Source organism: Chenopodium album, chromosome 3, assembly GCF_948465745.1.
Source record: "Chenopodium album chromosome 3, dcCheAlbu1.1, whole genome shotgun sequence".
Taxonomy (NCBI): Eukaryota; Viridiplantae; Streptophyta; class Magnoliopsida; order Caryophyllales; family Amaranthaceae; genus Chenopodium; species Chenopodium album.
Genome location: NC_137836.1, coordinates 22,480,301 through 22,498,534, shown reverse-complemented (window position 1 = coordinate 22,498,534; position 18,234 = coordinate 22,480,301). Strand labels below are relative to the sequence as shown.

The following is an 18,234-nucleotide window of genomic DNA, read 5'->3' as shown; positions in this document are numbered from 1 at the left end:
TTTAATCTGATTTGATTTGGGTTATACAGTAGACTCGAAGATATTTCCAACAACATATTATTTATCTTATTCTAATTTCTGGATCAAAAGATATGATAAAACCAAAAACCGCAAAAACTCCTGTCTATCGAGTTTTATTCAAATTTAATTCGGATCTTATCCTAATTCTTTGACCCTTCTTTTTTCATCTATAAATAGAGTTCATATCTCCTCATTTTCAAATCATAAAAAATCTTGATCATCAAATCATTCTCTTCTCCCTCTTTAGCTTAAACACTAGCCTCCCTATTTTCCATAATACTTCCCCTAAGCACTCCAAGAAGTCCATACTTAACCTAATGTTCTATACTTAAACCAGTGCGTGAAAGGAAGAATTAAATGAAGGTTTGGATCAAATCAACTCTAATTTTTATTTAATTTAATTGTTTCAATTTTATTTATATTTATTAAAGGTTTTAAAAGTTTATTCATGATGTAGCAATTCAAGGAAACACGAAAAGTGAGTAATTAATCACTTAATTACTTTTATTTTTATTCTTGTTGCTAGTATCATGATTAGGTTAATTTATGATTTGATTTGACTAACAATTTATTGTTGAATTTCTTCCAATATTAATGTTTATTCAATTGTTATTGTGGTCACCATATTGCATGTTAAAGGGAAAATGTAATTGAAAATCATTACTAATAAGATAATTTGGACAACCTTAGGTTCCTTTTTAATCTTGTTATTAATTAAAGTGATCACAATATTTTAGAATTATATGTTGCATTAATATTCAATCAATTTAGCTTAATAATAGTTTGGATCAAATTGAACCTTTGTTTGCATGCCTTTGAGATCGCAGGAATCACATTTCGCAATAAGAATCGAGTAGAGGCTAATACGGGCGAATGTGACTCCATGACTCACTTCGTTCCATCAACCCCGATCCTCCTTTCGTGGTTCTGAACCATATGGAATTAGTAATGTCAAGGATTATGAATGGGGTGTAACCTTCACGGGTTAATCGTTGTTGTCTTTCGTTGTCCCTTTATCGTGGTTGCCTTTTATGATCCGTGAACGGTTTACAAGTTCCTTAAAAACTTGTTGGCAAATCCCTTCTTTCCTTGTCCCTAATTCTATATGTCAATTCCCCCTTCCTATGAGTGCCAAGCATATTAACACATGCTTTTAGCATAGGCGCACTTCGAATAACGCCTAAAATACCAAATCTAAAAACTCCCCCAAGCCAATATCAGACAATGTCCAAGATGACTTATCCTCATCATCCTCATCCATGGAGCTGAATCCTCCACCGCTGCCACCTGCACCACCTGCACCAGAAAAGCTACCACCAAAATAGTTAGGGTGAAAACCCGCCCTGCCGGTCCCCCAAAAGGAATGTCCTGGCCATACCCGTGGAAAGATGAATAGTCAGTATAAATACCACGGGCGGTGGGATCTCTATTGTATCCCTAGGGTGTTGGGGTTTTGTGAGTCCGACTAATCGCGGAAACCAACCCGAAAACAAGACTTTACTCGCAATAAATAAAACCATAAAAATAATTAACCTAATGACAAGATTAAGATAATAAATATACCTTTGACGCATGCTTCGCCCGACCTCGAGTGGCTCTTACTTCGAAAGCTAGCCTCAAAATTAGGACGACCTCTAACAAAAGTCCACCCACAACTCAAACACCGACTAGGTCCAACGCCTTGGAGTAAGCAAGGCCCAACCAAAACCCGAGTAATTGAGTTTAAAGGTTTTCACAATGTTGATGCATTTTTCAACTCTTGAGTTTAAAGAATTCATAAGTAGGGATGCCTTTTCCAACTCTTAATCAAGTTCTTTTCCCAATACCCCTAGTTAGGTATTTATAGGGAAATGCATGAGTGTGAAAAGCTCTCCCATCAATGTGGGAGAATTTGATTTTCCCATTTTATTTTAAAGCTAAAATAAAATTAATAATCAAATAAGTAATAAATTAACAAGTGGCAAGCATACAAGTAGGAGTAGGAGAGGAACTTTTAGAAAAGGGGGGGGGGGACAAAACTTGCCCCCCACTCTAGCTCCCATAACAGGCCACCTCTCACTCTCTCCCTCTTATTGCTTTCGGCCACATGGCAGTTCACTTGGGCACCCATGGCACCCTTGTGGGCTGCCATGATGCGGTTGTGAGGCCTCGGCCCAGCTCTCCTTGTGTCTAAACCGTGGGCTGCTGGATGCCACGGCCTAGCAAGCCCCACAGTAAGTGTGCGGGCTGCTAGCTGCCGTATGCTAGCACAACCACGCACACCTGGTGCGGGCTGCTAGCTTTTCCCGCGCCCCTAGCATTGGGTTTTACTGATGCTATGGGTATTTTTTTCATTGTTGATTTATTATTATTTTCACGTCTTATCTTTTACTTTTTTTTACTCGATTTCCTACGCTCGGTTTTGACGCTCCAAGCTCGAATTTCCGACGTCTAAATATTAATTACTCGGTCGACTTATTAATTAATTCGTCTTTTCGGCTCGTTAGTTGCTTGGGTGTGACCCGAAGGGTTCAATCAAGATTAAGCTGTAATATAAATTATGCATTAATATTACTGATCGGAAGCGACCTCCACCCAGGCATTCCAATCACTTGACCTTACTGAAGAATTAGCTTTCTAATAATTTTGAGCCCCTTATCAGAATAATACCCTTGTTTGAAGGACACCATTCCTTTTAATCTCCCGCTTGTCCTTCTGAACAAGTGTGCTTTTAGTGTATATCCCTTTTCCTATGTCTCTTAAATGAACTATAAGGTAAGATTTATTTGTCATCCTTATTATGTTCAAAAGTGTTTCTCTATTTCGAGTCTAACTGTCAAAAAACAGATGATCTCTTAAATCCATCCGAGCGCGGCCATGCATTTTGCAGTCTCGCTCTACAAGAGGTCTTGTAAAAAACAAAGACATCTTCCCTATTTTTAGCAGAGGACCTAGCCGCCCGAGTGATGCCGTTATAATCCCTTATTACAACAGACGTTTGACAATCATCAAAGCGGACTAGTACTCAAACAAGAAAGCTCACAATACTCATGGTTGAGGAAAAAGGTTCCGATAGCAATAATGAGAAGTATACTTATTACGATTTTTAATCTCTTAAAGTATTCTCATAGGTCGATCTAGTATGGTTCTAAACCAATACCTATGGAAATCATTCATGACGATCATGTCCTTGTAGCACAAGAAACGGTGCTATAAATCAAACTACACACTAATCTCTAATGGTCATAAATTGTCCATCATTTAAATGACCTCGATTAGTGATAATTTTCGATTATAATATTCAATGTTCACTTAATAGGTGTTTCCTAACCAAGACTGGTCTTGATACCCTATTTTGAATATTTCAAGAATCGAATAGACTCATTATTTAATTCTAACCCATAATTAAATAGTCAACGAAGTGATTTAAATCGCATGAAAATTTGATTACTCCAAAACTGAATGGTTCATCATAGTGCTTTACATTAAAATTGTCCAAAAATAATTAAAACACTAAAATAAGGAAATCAAAGCCAATCTCCAATGTGCCTGATTCCCATTGCCTCAACGTGCTTGTTATGCTTCATTTGAGGCAAAGGTTTAGTAAGGTCTACATTGTCATTCGTTCCAACTTTACAAATTCTGATTACACCTTCTGATTTCCATTCTCGAATCATGTAAAACCGTCGCTTGACATCCTTAACCTTCTGATGTTCTCTTGGCTCTCTGGCCTGAGAAATACCTCCACTGTTGTCACAATACAGGTCTATTAGACCCTTGATGGAGGGTATAACACAAAGCTCTCCCATCAATGTAGGAGTATTTGATTTTCCCATTTTATTTTAAAGCTAAAATAAAATTAATAATCAAACTAGTAATAAATCAACAAGTGGCAAACATACAAGGAGTAGGTGAGGACCATTTTGAGGAGGGGGGACCAAACTTGCCCCCCCCCACTCTAGCTCTCATAACCGGCTACCTCTCACTCTCTCCCTCCAATTGCTTTCGGCCACATGGCAGCTCACTTGGGCACCCATGGCACCCTTGTGGGCCGCCATGGTGCGGTTGTGAGGCCTTGGCCCAGCTCTACTTGCGCCCAAACCGTGGGCTGCTGGTTGCCACGACCTAGCAAACCACGCACCAAGTGTGCGGGCTGCTAGCTGTCGTATGCTAGCACAGCCATGCACACTTGGTGCGGGCTGCTAGCTTTTGCCGCACCCCTAGCACTTGGTTTTTCCGATGCTAGGGGTATTTTGGTAATTATTGATTTATTACTATTTTCACTTCTCGTCTTTTACTATTTTCGACTCGACTTCTGACGCTCGATTTTGATGCTCCAAGCTCGAATTTCAGTCGACTTATTAATTTATTCCTAATTAATTCGTCGATTCGACTTGTTAGTTGCTTGGGTGTGACCCGAATGGTTCAATCAAGATTAAGCTGTAATATTAATTATGCATTAATATTACTGATCGGAATCGGCCTCCACGTACATAACCCAGGCATTCCGAACACTTGTCCTTACTGAAAAATTATCTTTCTAATAATTCTGAACCCCTTATCTTAATAATACACTTGTTCGAAGGACACCATTCCTTTCATGGGGCGGGGGCTAAAACCAATTAGTGTAAATAGCATCGTCGGGAATATTACCCCAATAAGCATAAACATCGTACATGGGATACAAGGCTCTACCCTGGTTCCTTTCAAGGTACCCTAATTGTGAATCTAGGGAGCCAACCATACTCCTAAGGTCCCCCTATGAATGCTATATACATCCTATGGCCTGACCTATACTAGACAGGCTAAAGTCGTATCACCTAATCAAAAGTAATTCCTAAATCCTCTAACTAATGCAGATAGGGAAGTAGGGTCGAATCCACAAAGAAACAATTCTTATTATTCCTAATTAATTAAAGCAATCAAAATTATTAATTAACAATTTGTTAATATGAATATAAAACTAAACTACGGAGATTAAGAGTAAAGAGAAAACAAAGAATAAAGGCTTAGGGCATAAGTTCACCAATAAATAACATTCCAGGGTAAAACATAATAATCAATCATCAATGCATAAATTAATCAGATAATAAAGGGCTTTCACTACGTATTACAATCACACAATTAATTTATCGGTATTAAATCTCATCTCTCGAATCTTGACTTAAACATTTATAATTAACCTGCCTATTGAAACTAGACGTAAACATCAATTCTCATCTCTCAAATCTCGAATCAATATTTTCAAACTCATGCATAAAAGATCAGGCCTAATCTAGTCACTGAGCATTAAATCAATCAATAGGAAATTAAGCTAGCATTGATAATCAATAACAATAAATTACCCCTTCATATTATTTATGGATCCCCACAAACCCTAGAAATAAAACTACTCACACATAATCAAATCTAAACTAATCAAAGAAATAAAACAAGACATGATGAAAGAATTAAAGAAAATAACTGAAATTAATAGAGAAGAAATCGTTGCCAAAAGTAATCTGAATTAAGGAGTTGTATTAAGAACAAAGTTCAGAGAATTCTAGAGAGAGAAAATATTCTAATTAGAGAGAGAAAGTCTAAAAGAGAAGGTAATTCAAAGTTACGTACTAAAATCTTACTTAAACATCTCTAAAACAAATCCTAATTAAAACTAAGATCTCCGCAATCAGGTGCCTCCAAAAACACGCGCCCGATCGGGCCCGACTTTTTCTTCAAGTTTCTCCTAGGCAGCAGCACCCGATAATGCTAACGCTCACCCGATCGGGCGCGCCATTGCTGATATCTTCTTCTGCGCGCCCGCCCGATCGGGCGCAAGCTTGCCCGATCGGGCCCGGTCTCTTCCTCGAGGCTTGGACTTTGATTTGGCTTGATTCTTCGGCTCAATCCGGATTTCCTTTTCGGGTCTTGAATACTTGGTCCAAATGCCCCGGTATCACACATCGAGCCCTTGATCATCGACTCTAACCAGTCCTGGGCTTCAAGAATGGTCGTGTCTAGTGGGTGTTCAAAAAACCCGACCCAATTTCCCGATGACCCTGTAAATACCAGATGGGAAATTTGGGGAAAAAACTGTTTTTGCGGGACGGGTACCCGACCCTAGAAAATTGCATGTTATCCGGGTCGGGACATGTGTAACATTTTTTAATATCCGGGTACCCGGATTCCCGAAAATGAATTAATATTTAAAAAAAAAAAAACCTCCTCAAACTTTAGCCTGGCCCATTAGAACCCAATGAAAACCCTAATGAGAAATGAAAAACACCCCCCCCCTCAGCCGCTCTCTCTCTCTCTCTCTCTTTCTCTTTCTCTCTCTCTCTCTCTCTCTCTCTTCCTCTCTTCCTCTCTCTGCTTCGTGCCTCTCTCTCTCTTCCTCTCTTCACGAATCTTCCTCTCTCTTCCAAAGTAAACTATAATGCAATTAGATGGTTAGATTAATAAGAAATACGGAGTATTATAATGCAATCTGATGGTTTTGGAAAAGGAAAGATTATTATCGACAAGCCTTCACGATCTGCCTTCATTCAAGCCTTCACGGATCTGCCTTCACTCAAGCTTTCACGAGTTCACGCGAGCTCAAGCAACTCAAGCCTTCAATTTGGGGTATTTTTAGGGGTATTTTTATATTCGTTGTAATTTGTGGTAGATTTGAATATATGTAATCCAATTGATAGTATTATTGTGGTAATTGGACTAAATCCATCGTGTATTTCGTTGAATTCATGGTATTGCATTTGTCTATGACTATATTCTTCATTGTTCATGGAATTCGTGGTATCCGTAGTCTAATTGTTCCTTGGTTTTTTTTCCATTGAATTACAGCAGGATAAATACATAAAATAAAGTAAAAAATTATTATTATTATTTTTTTATTTAAAAAAATCCGGGGTTCCGGGTACCCGAATTATTCGGGTCAGGACATGGGACAAATTAATAACTACCCGAAACTCCGGGTACCCGAAAACCCAGGTACCCGGATTTGAACACCCCTAGTCGTGTCCTCCTAATGACCGTAGTTGCTCCATGAAAAACCAGGAAAACACTTTAAATAAGCAATTTCCTACAAAACTCAAGCAAAACTACAAAAACACTAGAAAACACCAATTAGTAATAAAAGTGGCTCTAAAGAGCAAAAACACTACTAATTATGACTAAGGGACGGGGGTAAAACACTATATAAATCGGACACATCAAACTCCCCCAAGCTAAATATTTGCTTGTCCCTAAGCAAAGAGTTCATCAATGAACATATAAAATACGCTTCATCCCAAGTAAACAAAATCAAGCACTAACGATTCAAGGCAAATCTAATGAACATGCTTCAATGTTATTCAATCTCATTCATCTAATCATTATTCCTCCCCAACAATTGTCAAGTAAAGAAAACCACATGAGCATATAGAATTCAAGACTAGTGCTCACACACTCAACTCTCATTTATGTGGCGAGTAAAAGATGTACTCGATCGCTCTCCGACCAACCCCTTTAAATGTGACCAATGCCCTCCCAACTCACACTCTCGTGTGTTTAAAAAGGTGTACACTCAACCTACTAGTCGACTCGAAATATGTCAAATCATAACTTGCATTGATAAACAACACTTTCACATTCATACAACTCTATGCACAAAGGTCGGAAGGTCGTTAAAGCTTGTAATGTAAGGCTAGGGTAAAGGGTAGGAATCATTTGGGAACAAGTGAGAGAAAAGCTATGCTTAAGGGACAAAATCCTAATAAAACCAAGGTAAAAAAATAAATAATGACCAATCATCTCCAACATATTCGACTCCAACAAAAATTCACCAAATACAACTCCAGACATATCAAACAATCCCAACACTTACAAATTCACTCATAAAGAAATAATAATGTAACACTTGAGCGAATAACAAACTTCGAACTCATTCTTTTTTTTCTTTTTTAATCTTGAGCTTTTTTTTGAATTTTTTTCTTGAGCAACCTTCACATAGAACATTTGAAACAATTTTTTTTCCTTGCTCTTTTTTTTCTTTTTACCTCACATTGGAAAATTTTCAACTTTTGAACACTTTTTCAATTTTTTCCAATCAACATATAAGAACAAATAACTCCTCATATCCACCCATATTGTGCAAATTATGTGCACACTATAACTCCCTCACCTCACCAACTAATAGCTCCCCCAAGCCAAGCTTGGGACTAGTAACCAATGGGGCTCACATAGGCTTGTAATGTGGCTAAATAATTAATAAAAAGGGCTCAAGCAACAACATGGGTAACAAGAAGGGAACAAATGTATCTAATATCGTCTGAAAGCTACCTAAGAAAACAAATGCCTTCGTCCTCCTCAATGTGCATAATATTGAGTCATACAAACATTACTAATAGTTGCAAACCAATACTCAAATTCCTTGACATACCAGGAACTATCACACAATTCCTAACCAAATTAACTAGTCAAGCACTATATTCACAAATAGTTGGCAAAATTGACGCATGTTTAGGCATCCAAACAATTAAACTTCAAATCATGATCAACAAATTCACAAAGCTCATTATCATATACCAAGAATCAAAATAATATTTTCCTAGTATGGGACACAAGGAAGCATGATTTACAATTCATTAGAACGTATTTTTGAATTTGTTTTTTCAATTTTTTTTTATTTTTTCATATAAGAAAGCAATAAAAACTACACTAGAAAGCAATAAAATCTATACTAGAAAGCAATAAATAGAGAAAAGAGAAAAAGAGTTAACATATGTACAAGAAATCTCCCCCCAAGCCAAATCAAGCAATGCCCTCATTGACTTGGTGGTGTAGCTAGGAGAAGCTACTCCTCATCCATCCTCTGATAGCCTTCTCCATAGCTCGAGCCGACACCACCCTTGCTCGTACCAGCACCACCATAGCCCGAACCACCTGCAAAGTAGTTAGGGTCTACATTTCCCCCCATCCCTCCAAAAGGAGCATAGACCATGGACTGACGAGTAGTCCACATAAGTACCATAGGCTCCGGGGGTCGAATACCCTCCTTGGGGGTATTGGAACCAATCGGGAACTAGTGCCTCGGGGGGAATAGCCCCTCGGCGTGCATAATCGTCATACATGGGGTATAAACCCCTCCCGAGGTTCCTCTGTACTTGGCTAACCCTCCTATCTAGGGTGCTTAACCTAGAGTCTAGGTTTTGCACCAAACCCTCCACTCTCCCTTGCCCTCTCTCAATCCGGTCAACTTAGCTCCTAAAAGCCGAAAAGTCATAAGGGGCATGGGGATCTATGTTGTAATCAACGGAGGAGATGGGTATGCCATATGTGTAGGGTTGGGGTGGTGGTTGGTATTGGGGTGAAGGGTGGGGTTGTGGTGAATGATGAGGTTCTTAAACCTCGCCTTGACCGTCTAACTCAAACGTGTAGGAAGGCTTCCCCTTCTTAAATTTGGTCAAGGCGGGGTTGGGTAGCTTAAAAGCTTGGTCTCTCCAACCCGATTCCCGGTGGACTATCCACCATGTCTCTCCTCCCATAGGTTGCACCTAGTTAAGGCCCTCTAAGTATGATAGGTCCTTGACAGTAGAACCCTCCCCTTTCCTACGGCCGGTCGGGGTCCACCCTAGGTGTTTTACCGCTATATGGGTAACCAACCCCCCAAAATAGATAGGCGCCCTAGACCTACCCTCCTCGGCCGCATTGGCCGCCCTTTGAAAATGCTGGGCTATCCTATGCGTTATGTTTAGTTTTTCAGCATTGGGGATCATATAGGAAGCCAACAATTCAAGTTCATCCCTCCTAACATTTGCCGGTTCATGCCTCCCAAAGATTGTTAGTCTGGCAAACCTTTGCCAAAACATTTGGACTGGATGTTGAATCCACGTCCCTTTGGCATGTTGGAGGTTGAGTAAACCCTCCCCAGTGAGTCTTTTATGGACTAGGGCAATGTAGTCTTGGGAGCGTTCAATAGGTTTATCCGATTTAAGCTCAAACAGTTTTCCAAATTCTTTTAAAGTTCAACGCACATCATTGTTTAGCAATCGGAATTGGACATGAGTGATCAAAGCATTAGTTTTAATAAAATTTAAACTAGAAACAAATTCTAAATTCAAATAATCATAGGTGTCATAATGCATTTGAAAAAATCCACTCATTCCTATACCTTTGAACAATTTTTCTACCGGTTTATCAATTCCTAACTTGGAAAAGGTAGCATGATGTACAAATCGAGTAGAAATTACCTGACCTTGGATGAGGTTAAGCATCCTAGCTCGTTATTCAGTTGAGGTGATGACTACTTCTTCCCATCCCGGAATTTGAAGCTCCGAGTCAATCATGGGTTGTTGTTGTTGCCTCGAACCTTCACCTCTTTGTTGTCTTGATCTTTTTGAAGCCATTTTATGTATAAAAGGTAGGATTTAAAGCTTTCTCTCTCTAAGGGTTTTGAGAAATCTTGAAAGAAAGTGGTAGAAATTTAATGGAGAATGTAGAGGAAGGTGTAAGGATGAAGAATATGTAAAAAGTTTGGACTTTTGATGGATGAATTTGAGGAGATCTTGGAAGGAAAAAGAGTTTGAAGGTTTAAAAATAGAGGTTTTAGAGAGATAAAGTGTGCAAGAAGAAGAAGAAGAAGTAAGAAGGAAAAAGAAAAGAAAGGATGAGAAAAGAAAATAAAGGCCCGGCTAAAAATAGGCGCGCCCGATCAGGCGAGCCGCGCCCGATCGGGCGAGATATGTGTTTCCAGATGTGTGCAGTGTGCGCCCGATGGGCGACCTCCGCCAGATCGGGCGCGAACTCGAAGGATTTTTCGCCCTTTGCTTCGCCCGATATATCTTTTTACTTCACTCGATTTCTCCAAACGAATTTCCCTTGATTTTTCTTCCTTCCTTGTGCGCCCGAAAGGGCGAGTCTCGCCCGATCGGGCGAAATAAAGCTCCGATAAAAATCAATTTGCGTGCCTAACTGGTTTTTACCCTTAAGTTGGCGCCCGATCGAGCGAGCCTCCGCCCGATCGGGCCCTTACCCAAATCGGAATGCTCTTTTTCTTCTAAATTTTTTCTCTTTAAATCTCCTTACTTTATGATCTAATACCTGTACAAAAACACTTATAAAAGGTAAAATTGCGCTCTCCTCACTTCTCTTACAAAAATAATAAAAATAAAATTAAGGAAAAACTAGTCTAGAAAGCAAGAAATACAGGTTGCCTCCCGCAAAGCGCTAGTTTATCTAGGTCCCGCACGACCTTTTTACCAAGTACAAGAACTAGTATCCTTGGCTTAACGCTTGATCAGGTGGTTTTTTACCCGGTCGAGCGGTGTTTAGGCCACGACGCAGCTTCTTAACGTACCCTGTGGGATGCCAATTCACCTTATCTAGTGGATCCTCCTTGACTTGGGCTGGGGGTTCTGCAATGCTACACACTAGAGATCCCTCTTCGATTGATGGTTGCTTCAAATTGTCACTACATTTAGCATTTGCAACTCGACCTGGCGGAACACTTGTTGTAGGCTCAATTTCCACAACTTGCTTGTTCAATTCCACCATCTCATCTTCGAAGCCAAGACCGACAGTGTATAGGGCTCTTTCTATTGCATCAACTTCCTTTTGCCATTTTTCTATCTCATCTGTAGAAGACGCAACACAAGATACCGCCTCCAAAGGATCTTTTACAAGAACTTGGGGCTTGTTAGAATAATTTTGAACCACATCAACACTAAAACACTTCTCCTCTGTCATGGGGCTTTTAGGGGTATTATTAAGATTAAAAATAATTTTATCGACCCCTACTGATAGTGTTAATTTGCCACATTTCACATCTATAATTGCTCCTGCGGTGTTAAGGAATGGTCTACCCAAAATAATTGGAGTTTGCATATTCTCAGCCATATCAAGAACAACAAAATCAACAGGTATATAAAATTTGCCTACTCTAACAGGAACGTCCTCTAAAACACCTAGGGGGTATTTAAAGGAACGGTAAGCCATTTATAGAGTTATATTAGTAGCTTTTAATTTACTCAAATTCAGCTTGGAACACATAGATAATGGCATAACACAAACGCTAGCGCCCAAATCACATAATGCATTATTAATCATTAGATTGCCAATATGACAAGGGATAGAAAAACTGCCCACATCTTTCAGTTTAGGTGGAGACTTATTTTGAAGTACGACACTACATTCTACAGTGAAAGCTATTGTCTCTACCTCACTAATGGACCTTTTTCTTGTCAATATTTCCTTCATGAATTTTGCATATGCAGGAATTTGTGTAATTAATTCAGTGAAGGGAACTGTTACCTGCAACTCTTTAACCATCTCTAGAAACTTACCAAATTGCTTATCCAAATTTGTTTTCAAGTGACGGTTGGGGAATGGAATTTTGATAACCGGCTTTGGACCATTACTGCTCTTATCTAGAGCTGCTACCTTCCCTGGAGTCTTACCCTGCAATGTAAAGTCAGATATATTAGTATTATTCTTTAGGCATGCGGGGCTATTAGCTACATTGTAAGGTTTAACGGAATCAAGATTAGCATTATTTATTTAAACAGGTTCATCATCTCTAGGCATAGGGGGCCCTTCATAGTTTTAACCACTCCTTAGAGTAATTGCATAGGCTTGATCTATAGTCCTGGTCGGCTGTGCTGGTAGGGCTCCCTGTTGACGGGCTTGCAGAGTAGCGGAAATTTGCGCAATTTGATTATCTACAATTTTATTGTGTGCTAGGATCCAATAAATTTGGGCATCTTTACTCTCCATGTGCTTCTACATACTAGCCAGCATCGCTCTAATTTCTACCAAAGCAGGGTCGAAAGATGAGGAGGGTTGTTGTGGTTGGTTCTTCTTGCCAGCATTGGGGTGGTAATATTTCTGCTGAGTTTGTTATGACGCTTGTGATTCTTGTGGTGGTGGTGGATTTTGAACATTGGTGCTCCGTTAGGAAATGTACGGGTGATTCCGGTACCCAGGATTGTAGGTGCTGGAGTATGGGTTATTCTGCCTATAAGCTTGAAAGGCGTTGACTTGCCCCACGAAACTCCTGCAATCTTGCTCCCAATGACCTATAATTCAACAATTTTCACAGAAAGCATCATTAGCATTATTATTAATTGCAGAAACATTAGCTACATTAGCAGTGCTAAGATTATCTAATTTCTGGCAGATAGAGGTTAATTGAGCTTGTAAAAAGGATACAGAGTCGACACTATGTTTCCCTTTATTAGCAAAGCCTCTGGGATTCCCATATTGGGAATTATGTATTGCCATATCTTCAATAACTTGACCTGCATCATCAACATTAAGGTTCATAAACCTCCCACTAGATGTAGAATCCAATATTATTTTAGATGAATTTCCAATCCCATTATAAAAGGTTTGGATCAACTGCCATTGTGCCAGATTATGGTGGGGACATTCTCTCTGTAGGTCCTTGAACCTCTCCCAAGCCTCATATAAAGTTTCATCGACTTCTTGGGCAAAGTTCTGAATTGCACTCCGTAGTACAGCTGTTCTCTCTTCAGGATAAATTTGTTATAAAAATTCAAAACAAGAGTTTCCCAGTCAGTTATACCAAGTGCAGTTCTATTTAAACCATTAAACCATAATTTGGCTTTTCCAGTTAAAGAAAAAGGAAAGAGAATCTCCCTGATTTGGTCTTATAGTACTGACAGTAGTCTGCAATATGAAGATTTGAATCTTTCGCTTAGCTCCACTAAATTGCTTCCTTTCTATCATCGTTATAAATTAGGGTTTAATCTCAAACTGTACCCCATCAAGAGCTGGAGTGGGAGTAAGGTGTGGAAAGTCTGTAAACTTTGGTTGTGAATAATCACTAAGCTTCTTTGGAACCGCCATCTCTGATTCTAGATCTGAAGATACCTTTGAATCGCTAGAATCAGTTGGAGGGTCTCGGTGATTATTATTATCACCATAACCCGCCAGAATTTGCTTGTGAAAATTCTTCTGTCTATAGAAAGATTGTTCGATCTCAGGATCGAATGGGATGTAACCTGATCTGGAATACCAGGGCATAAACAAAGAACTAAAAACAAATATGAGACTTACCTCAAAGAACTGACGTTCTCTGAGACAAAAAGAAATAACCTAGACTACAAAAATAATCAGAAATAAAAATAAAACCGTTTCCCCGGCAACGACGCCAAAATTTTGACAGGCTAAAGTCGTATCACCTAATCAAAGGTAATTCCTAAATCCTCTAAGTAATGCAGATAGGGAAGTAGGGTCGAATCCACAGAGAAACAAGTCTTTTTATTCCTAATTAATTAAAGCAATCTAAATTATTAAGTAACAATTTGATAATATTAATATAAAACTAAACTACGGAGATTAAGAGTAAAGAGAAAACAAATAATAAAGTCCTAGGGCGTAGGTTCACCAATAAATAACATTCCAGGGTAAAACATAATAATCAATAATCAATGCATAAATTAATCAGATCATAAAGGGCTTTTGCTACGTATTACAATCACATAATTAATTTACCGGTATTAAATCTCATCTCGCGAATCTCGACTTAACCATTTATAAATTAACCTGCCTATTGAAACTAGACGTAAACATCAATTCTCATCTCTCGAACCTCGAATCAATATTTTCAAACTCATGCATAAAAGATCAGGCCAAATCTAGTCACAGAGCATTAAATCAATCAATAGGAAATTAATCTAGCATTGATAATCAACAACAATAAATTACCCCTTCATATTATTTATGGATCCCCACAAACCCTAGAAGTAAAACTACTCACACATAATCAAATCTAAACTAATCAATGAAATAAAACAAGACATGATGAAAGAATTAAAGAAAATAACTGAAATTAATAGAGAAGAAATCGTTACCAAAAGTAATCTGAATTAAGGAGTTGAATTAAGAACAAAATTAAGAGAATTCTAGAGAGAGAAAATAGACTAAGTAGAGAGAGAAAGTCTAAAAGACAAGGTAATTAAAAATTGCGTACTAAAATCGTACTTAAACATCTCTAAAATAAATCCTAATTAAAAATAAGATCTCGGCAATCAGGTGCCTCCAAAAAGACGCGACCGATCGGGCCTGCCTTTTTCTTCAAGTTTCTTCTGGGCAGCCGCGTCCGATCGAGCTAACGCTCACCTGATCGGCCGTGCCTTTGCTTATATCTTCTTCTGCGCGCCCACCCGATCGAGCGCAAGCTTGCCCGATCGGGCCCGGTCTCTTCCTCGAGGCTTGGACTTTGATTGGACATGATTCTTCGTCTCAATCCGGATTTCCTCTTTGGGTCTTGAATACTTGGTCCAAATGCCCCGGTATCACACACCGAGCCCTTAATCACCGGCTCTAACCGGTCGTGGGCTTCAAGAATGGTCGTGTCCTCCTAATGTCCGTAGTTGCTCCATGAAAAACCCGGAAAACGCTCCAAATAAGCAATTTCCTACAAAACACAAGTAAAACTACAAAATCACTAGAAAACACCAATTAGAAATAAAAGTGGTTCTAAAGAGCCATAAACACTACTAATTATGACCAAGGGACGGGGGTAAAACACTATATAAATCGGACACATCAATACTCTGTAGGTCCTTGATGAGTGGCATTTATGCCACTCTTTTATCCTTTTTTCTCTCAGGATTCTCCCCTCAATTTGCACTTGTTTGGCCCTTTTCTAAGCATTTTCACTTAGTTTTGTATCCTCCTCTCCTTTCTCTTTTATCTTCTTTTTTCTTAGTCTTCTTGCCTTCTCTTTATTTTGATTTCCATGCTTGTGTTTTGAAGGTATCATGTGCTGAAAGAAAGAGGATTTTAAGGAGCCAAGAAAACTGTTATGCGCGGGCTACTGTGCTGCTGTTGCGCGGGCGCGCACCCTTAGCTGTGCGGGCACGCAGCCCTATCAGAACCCGCGTAGCCAAGCTGATGAAACAGAGCCAAACCAGAGAGTTTGTGTGATCTATTGTGCAGCCTCTATGCGGGCGCGCGACCTGCTGCGCGGGCACGCTTCATTTCACCGTACCCTCAAGGTTGCGGCCGCGCAATATGATGAGAGGGCGCACACTACCACTGCGCGGGCGCGCACCGCTGGGTTTCTGATTCCATAGATTATTAGCCTTGTTGCCCAAGTTTCTTTTTTTGGGGGGAGCCACATATATATAGACGGGACTCTTTGTAATGAAAAGGCACTTAGTTCTAATTCCATAGATTATTAGCCTAATCTAGAGAGAGAAAGTAGACTGTTATTCAAGCATCCCTTATTGTATTCAACTTTGCTTAAGTTTTAATCTTCAATCAATCAAGCAAGAATCCAAGTTTTCATCTTTCATTAATCCTTTCTTTTGTAATCTCTTCCCCTTTCCTTTAGTTTTATTTTTTTTTATTGTTTCTTATTCTTGTTATTCTTATTAGTTCATCTAGTTGTTATTGATTTCATTGATTTTAATAATGTTTTGTTTTGAGTTTCTTGAGTTTATTTCTAGTTTTGATATTATGTTTAATCTCCCCTCTCTAGGCTAAACTTTTAGCTAGGGGAAGGGGGTGGAAGATATGAGTTGATATTGGATGAATGATGATGGTGGGATTGAACTTATGCCATAAATTGATGAAAGACATGATTTTTAATAGCTTGAGATTATTGTTGCACTCTATTTGATGTTTTCTAGTTTAAATGCATGAAAGTAATTTGAACTAGATTAAGATCATCTCTATTTTAATTATTGCATGAGAATGAGTTATTAAAGTTGAGTTTTTATGGATTGTGCTTCTTTATTCTCTTGATTTGATTGTCACTAATAGGATGCATGAGAATGATCCTTATTAGTGTAGACCTCTTTCATTGATTTGCCTAGACTATTGCATGAGAATTAATTGTTTAGGTAAAATCTTGTGTTCTTTGGCATGTGTTTCATGATAATCATCATTATTCTCCTCTTTCTAATCATATTTGACACCCTCGTATCCCTAACGTCATTTTCCCTTGGTTTTAATCATCAATTTCTCGCTTATTTGTAGTTTTAGTGTTCTTACTCAACAAAACCAACAAAAACAATCCCCTTTTTACTCTTGTATTAGTGATTATTGATGTTGAATTAGTGTGCTTCCCTAGTGGTTCGACCCTTTACTTGCCACTAACTGGTTTGGTGTAATTTTAGGTATTATAAATGATTAATTTGATTAGGGTAGTAGCTTAACGACCTATCTTATCCCTATCAGTCCTTAACTATCTCAGAGTCAGTCCTATAATGAGGTGGAGGCATGTGAGGCATACGTGGTGGTGATGGTGCTACCACGGGCTCAGGCTGGGGTGGTGGAACTGGCTGTGCTTGACCCCAGACGTGGGCAACTTGCATGTCATATGTGTAAGACTCTTGCCCCGGGGGAAAGGCAGTCAAGTCAAGGTTAGGCAGGGAAAAGATAGGCAAGGGTTGCTCAGCTGCTAACCTAACACACTAATGGGGGATTTTTTTGCCATCCAATCTCACCCAACCAAAGTCCTCAAGTTGCCTAATGTTCATATAAGTGTCCGCCCCACAATTAGTAAGACCGTTAGGCCTACTCTCAACAAACCCGACTTTCTTGATTGTTATCCTAGTAACTAGGCCTCCTAACTTAATAGGGGTACTAGCCGTGGCATGTCTACTAAGGTGGTGGATAATGTATCTACCCATGTTTCGTTTACCATACCCAAACACATAATGTCCAATTACATCTAGTTCATTAGTTTCTGCATCATGCGGTTCGTTCCTACCTAAAAAACAAACACCCGAAAATCTTTGCCATAATTTAGGAACAAGGTGATGGAAAGGTCGGGCACTAGCATGTTGGGCGTTAGGGGCCGGCAAACCAGTTAAAACACGGTAAACATCATCCATTTTATAATCAGCATGCCAAAGGTGAGGTAATTCAGATTCCAAATCAAATAATTTACAAATTCAAAATAAGTTAAACTAATATTCCTATTGTTCAACCTAAAAAACAAATTCGGCCCATTTTTACTATTAACAACATTCAAAGAGGAAAGAAATTCACATGTCAATTCACGATACGTAGGATACTGCATATCAACAAATTTTTCCATTCCTATATCGTTCATGAATCGTCTAACATAATCAAATAAGCCTAAAGACTCGAGGGTAGGGCGGCGTAACCACCATGAAGGGATTACCTCACTCTCATAGATATTTTCGAGCGTTCCTTTTGTGTTGGAGTAGTGACTCAGATGGTTGGCCTTTGTGGAAGCTGCTACTCCGGATCATATTGTTGTCTCAAACTAGAACTTCC

The 18,234-nt window shown here is 39.1% G+C and overlaps 1 non-coding gene across 1 annotated transcript; it reads left to right on the top strand.

Annotated features, from left to right (window-relative positions):
- Window positions 1–13,366: 13,366 nt before the first annotated feature.
- On the top strand, window positions 13,367–13,473 carry LOC145626018 (small nucleolar RNA R71). Its single transcript, XR_014110902.1, has one exon. It is a non-coding gene; the product is annotated as a small nucleolar RNA R71 (small nucleolar RNA).
- Window positions 13,474–18,234: the final 4,761 nt, after the last annotated feature.